The following is a 16,782-nucleotide window of genomic DNA, read 5'->3' as shown; positions in this document are numbered from 1 at the left end:
GATCATTATACATGAAGAAATAACCAATTTCATCGTTTGGTTTATGTTTTACACGCGTTTTAAATTTTATTGCCGAAATCGCTTTTTCTCGCCGAGATAAGCACGTTTTCTGAAATGCCGCTCTCCCGTCACTCTGGTTAAAGTGTTATGAAAAAAAAGGCTGTTGGGGGCTAGGGAGTATCGACTTGATCATTATACATGAAGAAATAACCAATTTCATCGTTTGGTTTATGTTTTACACGCGTTTTAAATTTTATTGCCGAAATCGCTTTTTCTCGCCGAGATAAGCACGTTTTCTGAAATGCCGCTCTCCCGTCACTCTGGTTAAAGTGTTATGAAAAAAAAGGCTGTTGGGGGCTAGGGAGTATCGAGTTGATCATTATACATGAAGAAATAACCAATTTCATCGTTTGGTTTATGTTTTACACGCGTTTTAAATTTTATTGCCGAAATCGCTTTTTCTCGCCGAGATAAGCACGTTTTCTGAAATGCCGCTCTCCCGTCACTCTGGTTAAAGTGTTATGAAAAAAAAGGCTGTTGGGGGCTAGGGAGTATCGAGTTGATCATTATACATGAAGAAATAACCAATTTCATCGTTTGGTTTATGTTTTACACGATGCTGAGCTCCAGCTGGAAGTGTAAAAAGAACCGGGCTGGTTAAAAAAAGAACCGGGCGACCCGGTAAAATTGCTTAGCCGGGGCTCTGGAAGCCTAATACGGCGTGATCTTGTCCAAAAAGCCGCTGCTGAGCTCCAGCTGGAAGTGTAAAAAGAACCGGGCTGGTTAAAAAAAAGAACCGGGCGACCCGGTAAAATTGCTTAGCCGGGGCTCTGGAAGCCTAACACGGCGTGATCTTGTCCAAAAAGCCGCTGCTGAGCTCCAGCTGGAAGTGTAAAAAGAACCGGGCTGGTTAAAAAAAAAAAAAGAACCGGGCGGCCCGGTAAAATTGCTTAGCCGGGGCTCTGGAAGCCTAACCCGGCGTGATACTGTGCAAAAAGCCGCTGCTGAGCTCCAGCTGGAAGTGTAAAAAAAACCGGGCTGGTTAAAAAAAAGAACCGGGCGACCCTGTAAAATTGCTTAGCCGGGGCTCTGGAAGCCTAACACGGCGTGATCTTGTCCAAAAACCCGCTGCTGAGCTCCAGCTGGAAGTGTAAAAAGAACCGGGCTGGTTAAAAAAAAGAACCGGGCGGGCCGGTAAAATTGCTTAGCCGGGGCTCTGGAAGCCTAACACGGCGTGATCTTGTCCAAAAAGCCGCTCGTGAGCTCCAGCTGGAAGTGTAAAAAGAACCGGGCTGGTTCAAAAAAAGAACCGGGCGGCCCGGTAGAATTGCTTAGCCGAGGTCCTGGAAGCCTAACCCTGCGTGATCTTGCGCAAAAAGCCGCTGCTGAGCTCCAGCTGGAAGTGTAAAAAGAACCGGGCTGGTTCAAAAAAAGAACCGGGCGGCCCGGTAAAATTGCTTAGCCGGGGTCCTGGAAGCCTAACGCGGCATGATCTTGCCCGAAAGTCGGCCTCTATACTTCCATATTAGGTACCAGGCGCTCAGAGCCAACTTGGCAAAAATTTTCTAAGTGCCCACGGCTCTGCGGGGATTGTGCGTCCGACCCGCGCCGGTTCTCCAGCCGGCCTAAAATAACGCAAAACCAGCCTCTCCCCCTGGAGCTCACAGCCAAAGGCGAAACTTTTCTAAGTGCCTACGGCTCTGCGGGCTTTTGAGTCCGCCCCGCGCCGGTTCGTCGGTCGGCCTCAAAAAGCGAAAAATCAGCCTCTCTCCCTGGAGCTCGACTCGAGTTGATCATTATACATGAAGAAATAACCAATTTCATCGTTTGGTTTATGTTTTACACGCGTTTTAAATTTTATTGCCGAAATCGCTTTTTCTCGCCGAGATAAGCACGTTTTCTGAAATGCCGCTCTCCCGTCACTCTGGTTAAAGTGTTATGAAAAAAAAGGCTGTTGGGGGCTAGGGAGTATCGAGTTGATCATTATACATGAAGAAATAACCAATTTCATCGTTTGGTTTATGTTTTACACGCGTTTTAAATTTTATTGCCGAAATCGCTTTTTCTCGCCGAGATAAGCACGTTTTCTGAAATGCCGCTCTCCCGTCACTCTGGTTAAAGTGTTATGAAAAAAAAGGCTGTTGGGGGCTAGGGAGTATCGAGTTGATCATTATACATGAAGAAATAACCAATTTCATCGTTTGGTTTATGTTTTACACGCGTTTTAAATTTTATTGCCGAAATCGCTTTTTCTCGCCGAGATAAGCACGTTTTCTGAAATGCCGCTCTCCCGTCACTCTGGTTAAAGTGTTATGAAAAAAAAGGCTGTTGGGGGCTAGGGAGTATCGAGTTGATCATTATACATGAAGAAATAACCAATTTCATCGTTTGGTTTATGTTTTACACGCGTTTTAAATTTTATTGCCGAAATCGCTTTTTCTCGCCGAGATAAGCACGTTTTCTGAAATGCCGCTCTCCCGTCACTCTGGTTAAAGTGTTATGAAAAAAAAGTCTGTTGGGGGCTAGGGAGTATCGAGTTGATCATTATACATGAAGAAATAACCAATTTCATCGTTTGGTTTATGTTTTACACGCGTTTTAAATTTTATTGCCGAAATCGCTTTTTCTCGCCGAGATAAGCACGTTTTCTGAAATGCCGCTCTCCCGTCACTCTGGTTAAAGTGTTATGAAAAAAAAGGCTGTTGGGGGCTAGGGAGTATCGAGTTGATCATTATACATGAAGAAATAACCAATTTCATCGTTTGGTTTATGTTTTACACGCGTTTTAAATTTTATTGCCGAAATCGCTTTTTCTCGCCGAGATAAGCACGTTTTCTGAAATGCCGCTCTCCCGTCACTCTGGTTAAAGTGTTATGAAAAAAAAGGCTGTTGGGGGCTAGGGAGTATCGAGTTGATCATTATACATGAAGAAATAACCAATTTCATCGTTTGGTTTATGTTTTACACGCGTTTTAAATTTTATTGCCGAAATCGCTTTTTCTCGCCGAGATAAGCACGTTTTCTGAAATGCCGCTCTCCCGTCACTCTGGTTAAAGTGTTATGAAAAAAAAGTCTGTTGGGGGCTAGGGAGTATCGAGTTGATCATTATACATGAAGAAATAACCAATTTCATCGTTTGGTTTATGTTTTACACGCGTTTTAAATTTTATTGCCGAAATCGCTTTTTCTCGCCGAGATAAGCACGTTTTCTGAAATGCCGCTCTCCCGTCACTCTGGTTAAAGTGTTATGAAAAAAAAGGCTGTTGGAGGCTAGGGAGTATCGAGTTGATCATTATACATGAAGAAATAACCAATTTCATCGTTTGGTTTATGTTTTACACGCGTTTTAAATTTTATTGCCGAAATCGCTTTTTCTCGCCGAGATAAGCACGTTTTCTGAAATGCCGCTCTCCCGTCACTCTGGTTAAAGTGTTATGAAAAAAAAGGCTGTTGGGGGCTAGGGAGTATCGAGTTGATCATTATACATGAAGAAATAACCAATTTCATCGTTTGGTTTATGTTTTACACGCGTTTTAAATTTTATTGCCGAAATCGCTTTTTCTCGCCGAGATAAGCACGTTTTCTGAAATGCCGCTCTCCCGTCACTCTGGTTAAAGTGTTATGAAAAAAAAAGGCTGTTGGGGGCTAGGGAGTATCGAGTTGATCATTATACATGAAGAAATAACCAATTTCATCGTTTGGTTTATGTTTTACACGCGTTTTAAATTTTATTGCCGAAATCGCTTTTTCTCGCCGAGATAAGCACGTTTTCTGAAATGCCGCTCTCCCGTCACTCTGGTTAAAGTGTTATGAAAAAAAAGGCTGTTGGGGGCTAGGGAGTATCGAGTTGATCATTATACATGAAGAAATAACCAATTTCATCGTTTGGTTTATGTTTTACACGCGTTTTAAATTTTATTGCCGAAATCGCTTTTTCTCGCCGAGATAAGCACGTTTTCTGAAATGCCGCTCTCCCGTCACTCTGGTTAAAGTGTTATGAAAAAAAAGGCTGTTGGGGGCTAGGGAGTATCGAGTTGATCATTATACATGAAGAAATAACCAATTTCATCGTTTGGTTTATGTTTTACACGCGTTTTAAATTTTATTGCCGAAATCGCTTTTTCTCGCCGAGATAAGCACGTTTTCTGAAATGCCGCTCTCCCGTCACTCTGGTTAAAGTGTTATGAAAAAAAAGGCTGTTGGGGGCTAGGGAGTATCGAGTTGATCATTATACATGAAGAAATAACCAATTTCATCGTTTGGTTTATGTTTTACACGCGTTTTAAATTTTATTGCCGAAATCGCTTTTTCTCGCCGAGATAAGCACGTTTTCTGAAATGCCGCTCTCCCGTCACTCTGGTTAAAGTGTTATGAAAAAAAAGGCTGTTGGGGGCTAGGGAGTATCGAGTTGATCATTATACATGAAGAAATAACCAATTTCATCGTTTGGTTTATGTTTTACACGCGTTTTAAATTTTATTGCCGAAATCGCTTTTTCTCGCCAAGATTAGCACGTTTTCTGAAATGCCGCTCTCCCGTCACTCTGGTTAAAGTGTTATGAAAAAAAAGGCTGTTGGGGGCTAGGGAGTATCGAGTTGATCATTATACATGAAGAAATAACCAATTTCATCGTTTGGTTTATGTTTTACACGCGTTTTAAATTTTATTGCCGAAATCGCTTTTTCTCGCCGAGATAAGCACGTTTTCTGAAATGCCGCTCTCCCGTCACTCTGGTTAAAGTGTTATGAAAAAAAAGGCTGTTGGGGGCTAGGGAGTATCGAGTTGATCATTATACATGAAGAAATAACCAATTTCATCGTTTGGTTTATGTTTTACACGCGTTTTAAATTTTATTGCCGAAATCGCTTTTTCTCGCCGAGATAAGCACGTTTTCTGAAATGCCGCTCTCCCGTCACTCTGGTTAAAGTGTTATGAAAAAAAAGGCTGTTGGGGGCTAGGGAGTATCGAGTTGATCATTATACATGAAGAAATAACCAATTTCATCGTTTGGTTTATGTTTTACACGCGTTTTAAATTTTATTGCCGAAATCGCTTTTTCTCGCCGAGATAAGCACGTTTTCTGAAATGCCGCTCTCCCGTCACTCTGGTTAAAGTGTTATGAAAAAAAAAGGCTGTTGGGGGCTAGGGAGTATCGAGTTGATCATTATACATGAAGAAATAACCAATTTCATCGTTTGGTTTATGTTTTACACGCGTTTTAAATTTTATTGCCGAAATCGCTTTTTCTCGCCGAGATAAGCACGTTTTCTGAAATGCCGCTCTCCCGTCACTCTGGTTAAAGTGTTATGAAAAAAAAGGCTGTTGGGGGCTAGGGAGTATCGAGTTGATCATTATACATGAAGAAATAACCAATTTCATCGTTTGGTTTATGTTTTACACGCGTTTTAAATTTTATTGCCGAAATCGCTTTTTCTCGCCGAGATAAGCACGTTTTCTGAAATGCCGCTCTCCCGTCACTCTGGTTAAAGTGTTATGAAAAAAAAGGCTGTTGGGGGCTAGGGAGTATCGAGTTGATCATTATACATGAAGAAATAACCAATTTCATCGTTTGGTTTATGTTTTACACGCGTTTTAAATTTTATTGCCGAAATCGCTTTTTCTCGCCGAGATAAGCACGTTTTCTGAAATGCCGCTCTCCCGTCACTCTGGTTAAAGTGTTATGAAAAAAAAGGCTGTTGGGGGCTAGGGAGTATCGAGTTGATCATTATACATGAAGAAATAACCAATTTCATCGTTTGGTTTATGTTTTACACGCGTTTTAAATTTTATTGCCGAAATCGCTTTTTCTCGCCGAGATAAGCACGTTTTCTGAAATGCCGCTCTCCCGTCACTCTGGTTAAAGTGTTATGAAAAAAAAGGCTGTTGGGGGCTAGGGAGTATCGAGTTGATCATTATACATGAAGAAATAACCAATTTCATCGTTTGGTTTATGTTTTACACGCGTTTTAAATTTTATTGCCGAAATCGCTTTTTCTCGCCGAGATAAGCACGTTTTCTGAAATGCCGCTCTCCCGTCACTCTGGTTAAAGTGTTATGAAAAAAAAGGCTGTTGGGGGCTAGGGAGTATCGAGTTGATCATTATACATGAAGAAATAACCAATTTCATCGTTTGGTTTATGTTTTACACGCGTTTTAAATTTTATTGCCGAAATCGCTTTTTCTCGCCGAGATAAGCACGTTTTCTGAAATGCCGCTCTCCCGTCACTCTGGTTAAAGTGTTATGAAAAAAAAGGCTGTTGGGGGCTAGGGAGTATCGAGTTGATCATTATACATGAAGAAATAACCAATTTCATCGTTTGGTTTATGTTTTACACGCGTTTTAAATTTTATTGCCGAAATCGCTTTTTCTCGCCGAGATAAGCACGTTTTCTGAAATGCCGCTCTCCCGTCACTCTGGTTAAAGTGTTATGAAAAAAAAGGCTGTTGGGGGCTAGGGAGTATCGAGTTGATCATTATACATGAAGAAATAACCAATTTCATCGTTTGGTTTATGTTTTACACGCGTTTTAAATTTTATTGCCGAAATCGCTTTTTCTCGCCGAGATAAGCACGTTTTCTGAAATGCCGCTCTCCCGTCACTCTGGTTAAAGTGTTATGAAAAAAAAGGCTGTTGGGGGCTAGGGAGTATCGAGTTGATCATTATACATGAAGAAATAACCAATTTCATCGTTTGGTTTATGTTTTACACGCGTTTTAAATTTTATTGCCGAAATCGCTTTTTCTCGCCGAGATAAGCACGTTTTCTGAAATGCCGCTCTCCCGTCACTCTGGTTAAAGTGTTATGAAAAAAAAGGCTGTTGGGGGCTAGGGAGTATCGAGTTGATCATTATACATGAAGAAATAACCAATTTCATCGTTTGGTTTATGTTTTACACGCGTTTTAAATTTTATTGCCGAAATCGCTTTTTCTCGCCGAGATAAGCACGTTTTCTGAAATGCCGCTCTCCCGTCACTCTGGTTAAAGTGTTATGAAAAAAAAGGCTGTTGGGGGCTAGGGAGTATCGAGTTGATCATTATACATGAAGAAATAACCAATTTCATCGTTTGGTTTATGTTTTACACGCGTTTTAAATTTTATTGCCGAAATCGCTTTTTCTCGCCGAGATAAGCACGTTTTCTGAAATGCCGCTCTCCCGTCACTCTGGTTAAAGTGTTATGAAAAAAAAGGCTGTTGGGGGCTAGGGAGTATCGAGTTGATCATTATACATGAAGAAATAACCAATTTCATCGTTTGGTTTATGTTTTACACGCGTTTTAAATTTTATTGCCGAAATCGCTTTTTCTCGCCGAGATAAGCACGTTTTCTGAAATGCCGCTCTCCCGTCACTCTGGTTAAAGTGTTATGAAAAAAAAGGCTGTTGGGGGCTAGGGAGTATCGAGTTGATCATTATACATGAAGAAATAACCAATTTCATCGTTTGGTTTATGTTTTACACGCGTTTTAAATTTTATTGCCGAAATCGCTTTTTCTCGCCGAGATAAGCACGTTTTCTGAAATGCCGCTCTCCCGTCACTCTGGTTAAAGTGTTATGAAAAAAAAGGCTGTTGGGGGCTAGGGAGTATCGAGTTGATCATTATACATGAAGAAATAACCAATTTCATCGTTTGGTTTATGTTTTACACGCGTTTTAAATTTTATTGCCGAAATCGCTTTTTCTCGCCGAGATAAGCACGTTTTCTGAAATGCCGCTCTCCCGTCACTCTGGTTAAAGTGTTATGAAAAAAAAGGCTGTTGGGGGCTAGGGAGTATCGAGTTGATCATTATACATGAAGAAATAACCAATTTCATCGTTTGGTTTATGTTTTACACGCGTTTTAAATTTTATTGCCGAAATCGCTTTTTCTCGCCGAGATAAGCACGTTTTCTGAAATGCCGCTCTCCCGTCACTCTGGTTAAAGTGTTATGAAAAAAAAGGCTGTTGGGGGCTAGGGAGTATCGAGTTGATCATTATACATGAAGAAATAACCAATTTCATCGTTTGGTTTATGTTTTACACGCGTTTTAAATTTTATTGCCGAAATCGCTTTTTCTCGCCGAGATAAGCACGTTTTCTGAAATGCCGCTCTCCCGTCACTCTGGTTAAAGTGTTATGAAAAAAAAGGCTGTTGGGGGCTAGGGAGTATCGAGTTGATCATTATACATGAAGAAATAACCAATTTCATCGTTTGGTTTATGTTTTACACGCGTTTTAAATTTTATTGCCGAAATCGCTTTTTCTCGCCGAGATAAGCACGTTTTCTGAAATGCCGCTCTCCCGTCACTCTGGTTAAAGTGTTATGAAAAAAAAGGCTGTTGGGGGCTAGGGAGTATCGAGTTGATCATTATACATGAAGAAATAACCAATTTCATCGTTTGGTTTATGTTTTACACGCGTTTTAAATTTTATTGCCGAAATCGCTTTTTCTCGCCGAGATAAGCACGTTTTCTGAAATGCCGCTCTCCCGTCACTCTGGTTAAAGTGTTATGAAAAAAAAGGCTGTTGGGGGCTAGGGAGTATCGAGTTGATCATTATACATGAAGAAATAACCAATTTCATCGTTTGGTTTATGTTTTACACGCGTTTTAAATTTTATTGCCGAAATCGCTTTTTCTCGCCGAGATAAGCACGTTTTCTGAAATGCCGCTCTCCCGTCACTCTGGTTAAAGTGTTATGAAAAAAAAGGCTGTTGGGGGCTAGGGAGTATCGAGTTGATCATTATACATGAAGAAATAACCAATTTCATCGTTTGGTTTATGTTTTACACGCGTTTTAAATTTTATTGCCGAAATCGCTTTTTCTCGCCGAGATAAGCACGTTTTCTGAAATGCCGCTCTCCCGTCACTCTGGTTAAAGTGTTATGAAAAAAAAGGCTGTTGGGGGCTAGGGAGTATCGAGTTGATCATTATACATGAAGAAATAACCAATTTCATCGTTTGGTTTATGTTTTACACGCGTTTTAAATTTTATTGCCGAAATCGCTTTTTCTCGCCGAGATAAGCACGTTTTCTGAAATGCCGCTCTCCCGTCACTCTGGTTAAAGTGTTATGAAAAAAAAGGCTGTTGGGGGCTAGGGAGTATCGAGTTGATCATTATACATGAAGAAATAACCAATTTCATCGTTTGGTTTATGTTTTACACGCGTTTTAAATTTTATTGCCGAAATCGCTTTTTCTCGCCGAGATAAGCACGTTTTCTGAAATGCCGCTCTCCCGTCACTCTGGTTAAAGTGTTATGAAAAAAAAGGCTGTTGGGGGCTAGGGAGTATCGAGTTGATCATTATACATGAAGAAATAACCAATTTCATCGTTTGGTTTATGTTTTACACGCGTTTTAAATTTTATTGCCGAAATCGCTTTTTCTCGCCGAGATAAGCACGTTTTCTGAAATGCCGCTCTCCCGTCACTCTGGTTAAAGTGTTATGAAAAAAAAGGCTGTTGGGGGCTAGGGAGTATCGAGTTGATCATTATACATGAAGAAATAACCAATTTCATCGTTTGGTTTATGTTTTACACGCGTTTTAAATTTTATTGCCGAAATCGCTTTTTCTCGCCGAGATAAGCACGTTTTCTGAAATGCCGCTCTCCCGTCACTCTGGTTAAAGTGTTATGAAAAAAAAGGCTGTTGGGGGCTAGGGAGTATCGAGTTGATCATTATACATGAAGAAATAACCAATTTCATCGTTTGGTTTATGTTTTACACGCGTTTTAAATTTTATTGCCGAAATCGCTTTTTCTCGCCGAGATAAGCACGTTTTCTGAAATGCCGCTCTCCCGTCACTCTGGTTAAAGTGTTATGAAAAAAAAGGCTGTTGGGGGCTAGGGAGTATCGAGTTGATCATTATACATGAAGAAATAACCAATTTCATCGTTTGGTTTATGTTTTACACGCGTTTTAAATTTTATTGCCGAAATCGCTTTTTCTCGCCGAGATAAGCACGTTTTCTGAAATGCCGCTCTCCCGTCACTCTGGTTAAAGTGTTATGAAAAAAAAGGCTGTTGGGGGCTAGGGAGTATCGAGTTGATCATTATACATGAAGAAATAACCAATTTCATCGTTTGGTTTATGTTTTACACGCGTTTTAAATTTTATTGCCGAAATCGCTTTTTCTCGCCGAGATAAGCACGTTTTCTGAAATGCCGCTCTCCCGTCACTCTGGTTAAAGTGTTATGAAAAAAAAGGCTGTTGGGGGCTAGGGAGTATCGAGTTGATCATTATACATGAAGAAATAACCAATTTCATCGTTTGGTTTATGTTTTACACGCGTTTTAAATTTTATTGCCGAAATCGCTTTTTCTCGCCGAGATAAGCACGTTTTCTGAAATGCCGCTCTCCCGTCACTCTGGTTAAAGTGTTATGAAAAAAAAGGCTGTTGGGGGCTAGGGAGTATCGAGTTGATCATTATACATGAAGAAATAACCAATTTCATCGTTTGGTTTATGTTTTACACGCGTTTTAAATTTTATTGCCGAAATCGCTTTTTCTCGCCGAGATAAGCACGTTTTCTGAAATGCCGCTCTCCCGTCACTCTGGTTAAAGTGTTATGAAAAAAAAGGCTGTTGGGGGCTAGGGAGTATCGAGTTGATCATTATACATGAAGAAATAACCAATTTCATCGTTTGGTTTATGTTTTACACGCGTTTTAAATTTTATTGCCGAAATCGCTTTTTCTCGCCGAGATAAGCACGTTTTCTGAAATGCCGCTCTCCCGTCACTCTGGTTAAAGTGTTATGAAAAAAAAGGCTGTTGGGGGCTAGGGAGTATCGAGTTGATCATTATACATGAAGAAATAACCAATTTCATCGTTTGGTTTATGTTTTACACGCGTTTTAAATTTTATTGCCGAAATCGCTTTTTCTCGCCGAGATAAGCACGTTTTCTGAAATGCCGCTCTCCCGTCACTCTGGTTAAAGTGTTATGAAAAAAAAGGCTGTTGGGGGCTAGGGAGTATCGAGTTGATCATTATACATGAAGAAATAACCAATTTCATCGTTTGGTTTATGTTTTACACGCGTTTTAAATTTTATTGCCGAAATCGCTTTTTCTCGCCGAGATAAGCACGTTTTCTGAAATGCCGCTCTCCCGTCACTCTGGTTAAAGTGTTATGAAAAAAAAGGCTGTTGGGGGCTAGGGAGTATCGAGTTGATCATTATACATGAAGAAATAACCAATTTCATCGTTTGGTTTATGTTTTACACGCGTTTTAAATTTTATTGCCGAAATCGCTTTTTCTCGCCGAGATAAGCACGTTTTCTGAAATGCCGCTCTCCCGTCACTCTGGTTAAAGTGTTATGAAAAAAAAGGCTGTTGGGGGCTAGGGAGTATCGAGTTGATCATTATACATGAAGAAATAACCAATTTCATCGTTTGGTTTATGTTTTACACGCGTTTTAAATTTTATTGCCGAAATCGCTTTTTCTCGCCGAGATAAGCACGTTTTCTGAAATGCCGCTCTCCCGTCACTCTGGTTAAAGTGTTATGAAAAAAAAGGCTGTTGGGGGCTAGGGAGTATCGAGTTGATCATTATACATGAAGAAATAACCAATTTCATCGTTTGGTTTATGTTTTACACGCGTTTTAAATTTTATTGCCGAAATCGCTTTTTCTCGCCGAGATAAGCACGTTTTCTGAAATGCCGCTCTCCCGTCACTCTGGTTAAAGTGTTATGAAAAAAAAGGCTGTTGGGGGCTAGGGAGTATCGAGTTGATCATTATACATGAAGAAATAACCAATTTCATCGTTTGGTTTATGTTTTACACGCGTTTTAAATTTTATTGCCGAAATCGCTTTTTCTCGCCGAGATAAGCACGTTTTCTGAAATGCCGCTCTCCCGTCACTCTGGTTAAAGTGTTATGAAAAAAAAGGCTGTTGGGGGCTAGGGAGTATCGAGTTGATCATTATACATGAAGAAATAACCAATTTCATCGTTTGGTTTATGTTTTACACGCGTTTTAAATTTTATTGCCGAAATCGCTTTTTCTCGCCGAGATAAGCACGTTTTCTGAAATGCCGCTCTCCCGTCACTCTGGTTAAAGTGTTATGAAAAAAAAGGCTGTTGGGGGCTAGGGAGTATCGAGTTGATCATTATACATGAAGAAATAACCAATTTCATCGTTTGGTTTATGTTTTACACGCGTTTTAAATTTTATTGCCGAAATCGCTTTTTCTCGCCGAGATAAGCACGTTTTCTGAAATGCCGCTCTCCCGTCACTCTGGTTAAAGTGTTATGAAAAAAAAGGCTGTTGGGGGCTAGGGAGTATCGAGTTGATCATTATACATGAAGAAATAACCAATTTCATCGTTTGGTTTATGTTTTACACGCGTTTTAAATTTTATTGCCGAAATCGCTTTTTCTCGCCGAGATAAGCACGTTTTCTGAAATGCCGCTCTCCCGTCACTCTGGTTAAAGTGTTATGAAAAAAAAGGCTGTTGGGGGCTAGGGAGTATCGAGTTGATCATTATACATGAAGAAATAACCAATTTCATCGTTTGGTTTATGTTTTACACGCGTTTTAAATTTTATTGCCGAAATCGCTTTTTCTCGCCGAGATAAGCACGTTTTCTGAAATGCCGCTCTCCCGTCACTCTGGTTAAAGTGTTATGAAAAAAAAGGCTGTTGGGGGCTAGGGAGTATCGAGTTGATCATTATACATGAAGAAATAACCAATTTCATCGTTTGGTTTATGTTTTACACGCGTTTTAAATTTTATTGCCGAAATCGCTTTTTCTCGCCGAGATAAGCACGTTTTCTGAAATGCCGCTCTCCCGTCACTCTGGTTAAAGTGTTATGAAAAAAAAGGCTGTTGGGGGCTAGGGAGTATCGAGTTGATCATTATACATGAAGAAATAACCAATTTCATCGTTTGGTTTATGTTTTACACGCGTTTTAAATTTTATTGCCGAAATCGCTTTTTCTCGCCGAGATAAGCACGTTTTCTGAAATGCCGCTCTCCCGTCACTCTGGTTAAAGTGTTATGAAAAAAAAGGCTGTTGGGGGCTAGGGAGTATCGAGTTGATCATTATACATGAAGAAATAACCAATTTCATCGTTTGGTTTATGTTTTACACGCGTTTTAAATTTTATTGCCGAAATCGCTTTTTCTCGCCGAGATAAGCACGTTTTCTGAAATGCCGCTCTCCCGTCACTCTGGTTAAAGTGTTATGAAAAAAAAGGCTGTTGGGGGCTAGGGAGTATCGAGTTGATCATTATACATGAAGAAATAACCAATTTCATCGTTTGGTTTATGTTTTACACGCGTTTTAAATTTTATTGCCGAAATCGCTTTTTCTCGCCGAGATAAGCACGTTTTCTGAAATGCCGCTCTCCCGTCACTCTGGTTAAAGTGTTATGAAAAAAAAGGCTGTTGGGGGCTAGGGAGTATCGAGTTGATCATTATACATGAAGAAATAACCAATTTCATCGTTTGGTTTATGTTTTACACGCGTTTTAAATTTTATTGCCGAAATCGCTTTTTCTCGCCGAGATAAGCACGTTTTCTGAAATGCCGCTCTCCCGTCACTCTGGTTAAAGTGTTATGAAAAAAAAGGCTGTTGGGGGCTAGGGAGTATCGAGTTGATCATTATACATGAAGAAATAACCAATTTCATCGTTTGGTTTATGTTTTACACGCGTTTTAAATTTTATTGCCGAAATCGCTTTTTCTCGCCGAGATAAGCACGTTTTCTGAAATGCCGCTCTCCCGTCACTCTGGTTAAAGTGTTATGAAAAAAAAGGCTGTTGGGGGCTAGGGAGTATCGAGTTGATCATTATACATGAAGAAATAACCAATTTCATCGTTTGGTTTATGTTTTACACGCGTTTTAAATTTTATTGCCGAAATCGCTTTTTCTCGCCGAGATAAGCACGTTTTCTGAAATGCCGCTCTCCCGTCACTCTGGTTAAAGTGTTATGAAAAAAAAGGCTGTTGGGGGCTAGGGAGTATCGAGTTGATCATTATACATGAAGAAATAACCAATTTCATCGTTTGGTTTATGTTTTACACGCGTTTTAAATTTTATTGCCGAAATCGCTTTTTCTCGCCGAGATAAGCACGTTTTCTGAAATGCCGCTCTCCCGTCACTCTGGTTAAAGTGTTATGAAAAAAAAGGCTGTTGGGGGCTAGGGAGTATCGAGTTGATCATTATACATGAAGAAATAACCAATTTCATCGTTTGGTTTATGTTTTACACGCGTTTTAAATTTTATTGCCGAAATCGCTTTTTCTCGCCGAGATAAGCACGTTTTCTGAAATGCCGCTCTCCCGTCACTCTGGTTAAAGTGTTATGAAAAAAAAGGCTGTTGGGGGCTAGGGAGTATCGAGTTGATCATTATACATGAAGAAATAACCAATTTCATCGTTTGGTTTATGTTTTACACGCGTTTTAAATTTTATTGCCGAAATCGCTTTTTCTCGCCGAGATAAGCACGTTTTCTGAAATGCCGCTCTCCCGTCACTCTGGTTAAAGTGTTATGAAAAAAAAGGCTGTTGGGGGCTAGGGAGTATCGAGTTGATCATTATACATGAAGAAATAACCAATTTCATCGTTTGGTTTATGTTTTACACGCGTTTTAAATTTTATTGCCGAAATCGCTTTTTCTCGCCGAGATAAGCACGTTTTCTGAAATGCCGCTCTCCCGTCACTCTGGTTAAAGTGTTATGAAAAAAAAGGCTGTTGGGGGCTAGGGAGTATCGAGTTGATCATTATACATGAAGAAATAACCAATTTCATCGTTTGGTTTATGTTTTACACGCGTTTTAAATTTTATTGCCGAAATCGCTTTTTCTCGCCGAGATAAGCACGTTTTCTGAAATGCCGCTCTCCCGTCACTCTGGTTAAAGTGTTATGAAAAAAAAGGCTGTTGGGGGCTAGGGAGTATCGAGTTGATCATTATACATGAAGAAATAACCAATTTCATCGTTTGGTTTATGTTTTACACGCGTTTTAAATTTTATTGCCGAAATCGCTTTTTCTCGCCGAGATAAGCACGTTTTCTGAAATGCCGCTCTCCCGTCACTCTGGTTAAAGTGTTATGAAAAAAAAGGCTGTTGGGGGCTAGGGAGTATCGAGTTGATCATTATACATGAAGAAATAACCAATTTCATCGTTTGGTTTATGTTTTACACGCGTTTTAAATTTTATTGCCGAAATCGCTTTTTCTCGCCGAGATAAGCACGTTTTCTGAAATGCCGCTCTCCCGTCACTCTGGTTAAAGTGTTATGAAAAAAAAGGCTGTTGGGGGCTAGGGAGTATCGAGTTGATCATTATACATGAAGAAATAACCAATTTCATCGTTTGGTTTATGTTTTACACGCGTTTTAAATTTTATTGCCGAAATCGCTTTTTCTCGCCGAGATAAGCACGTTTTCTGAAAGTGCCGCTCTCCCGTCACTCTGGTTAAAGTGTTATGAAAAAAAAGGCTGTTGGGGGCTAGGGAGTATCGAGTTGATCATTATACATGAAGAAATAACCAATTTCATCGTTTGGTTTATGTTTTACACGCGTTTTAAATTTTATTGCCGAAATCGCTTTTTCTCGCCGAGATAAGCACGTTTTCTGAAATGCCGCTCTCCCGTCACTCTGGTTAAAGTGTTATGAAAAAAAAGGCTGTTGGGGGCTAGGGAGTATCGAGTTGATCATTATACATGAAGAAATAACCAATTTCATCGTTTGGTTTATGTTTTACACGCGTTTTAAATTTTATTGCCGAAATCGCTTTTTCTCGCCGAGATAAGCACGTTTTCTGAAATGCCGCTCTCCCGTCACTCTGGTTAAAGTGTTATGAAAAAAAAGGCTGTTGGGGGCTAGGGAGTATCGAGTTGATCATTATACATGAAGAAATAACCAATTTCATCGTTTGGTTTATGTTTTACACGCGTTTTAAATTTTATTGCCGAAATCGCTTTTTCTCGCCGAGATAAGCACGTTTTCTGAAATGCCGCTCTCCCGTCACTCTGGTTAAAGTGTTATGAAAAAAAAGGCTGTTGGGGGCTAGGGAGTATCGAGTTGATCATTATACATGAAGAAATAACCAATTTCATCGTTTGGTTTATGTTTTACACGCGTTTTAAATTTTATTGCCGAAATCGCTTTTTCTCGCCGAGATAAGCACGTTTTCTGAAATGCCGCTCTCCCGTCACTCTGGTTAAAGTGTTATGAAAAAAAAGGCTGTTGGGGGCTAGGGAGTATCGAGTTGATCATTATACATGAAGAAATAACCAATTTCATCGTTTGGTTTATGTTTTACACGCGTTTTAAATTTTATTGCCGAAATCGCTTTTTCTCGCCGAGATAAGCACGTTTTCTGAAATGCCGCTCTCCCGTCACTCTGGTTAAAGTGTTATGAAAAAAAAGGCTGTTGGGGGCTAGGGAGTATCGAGTTGATCATTATACATGAAGAAATAACCAATTTCATCGTTTGGTTTATGTTTTACACGCGTTTTAAATTTTATTGCCGAAATCGCTTTTTCTCGCCGAGATAAGCACGTTTTCTGAAATGCCGCTCTCCCGTCACTCTGGTTAAAGTGTTATGAAAAAAAAGGCTGTTGGGGGCTAGGGAGTATCGAGTTGATCATTATACATGAAGAAATAACCAATTTCATCGTTTGGTTTATGTTTTACACGCGTTTTAAATTTTATTGCCGAAATCGCTTTTTCTCGCCGAGATAAGCACGTTTTCTGAAATGCCGCTCTCCCGTCACTCTGGTTAAAGTGTTATGAAAAAAAAGGCTGTTGGGGGCTAGGGAGTATCGAGTTGATCATTATACATGAAGAAATAACCAAT

The sequence above is a fragment of the Syngnathus leptorhynchus genome, chromosome 9 (assembly GCF_054491065.1).
Source record: "Syngnathus leptorhynchus isolate UIUO chromosome 9, UIUO_Slep, whole genome shotgun sequence".
NCBI classification, from domain to species: Eukaryota; Metazoa; Chordata; class Actinopteri; order Syngnathiformes; family Syngnathidae; genus Syngnathus; species Syngnathus leptorhynchus.
Note: the sequence above shows the minus strand (reverse complement) of the source record.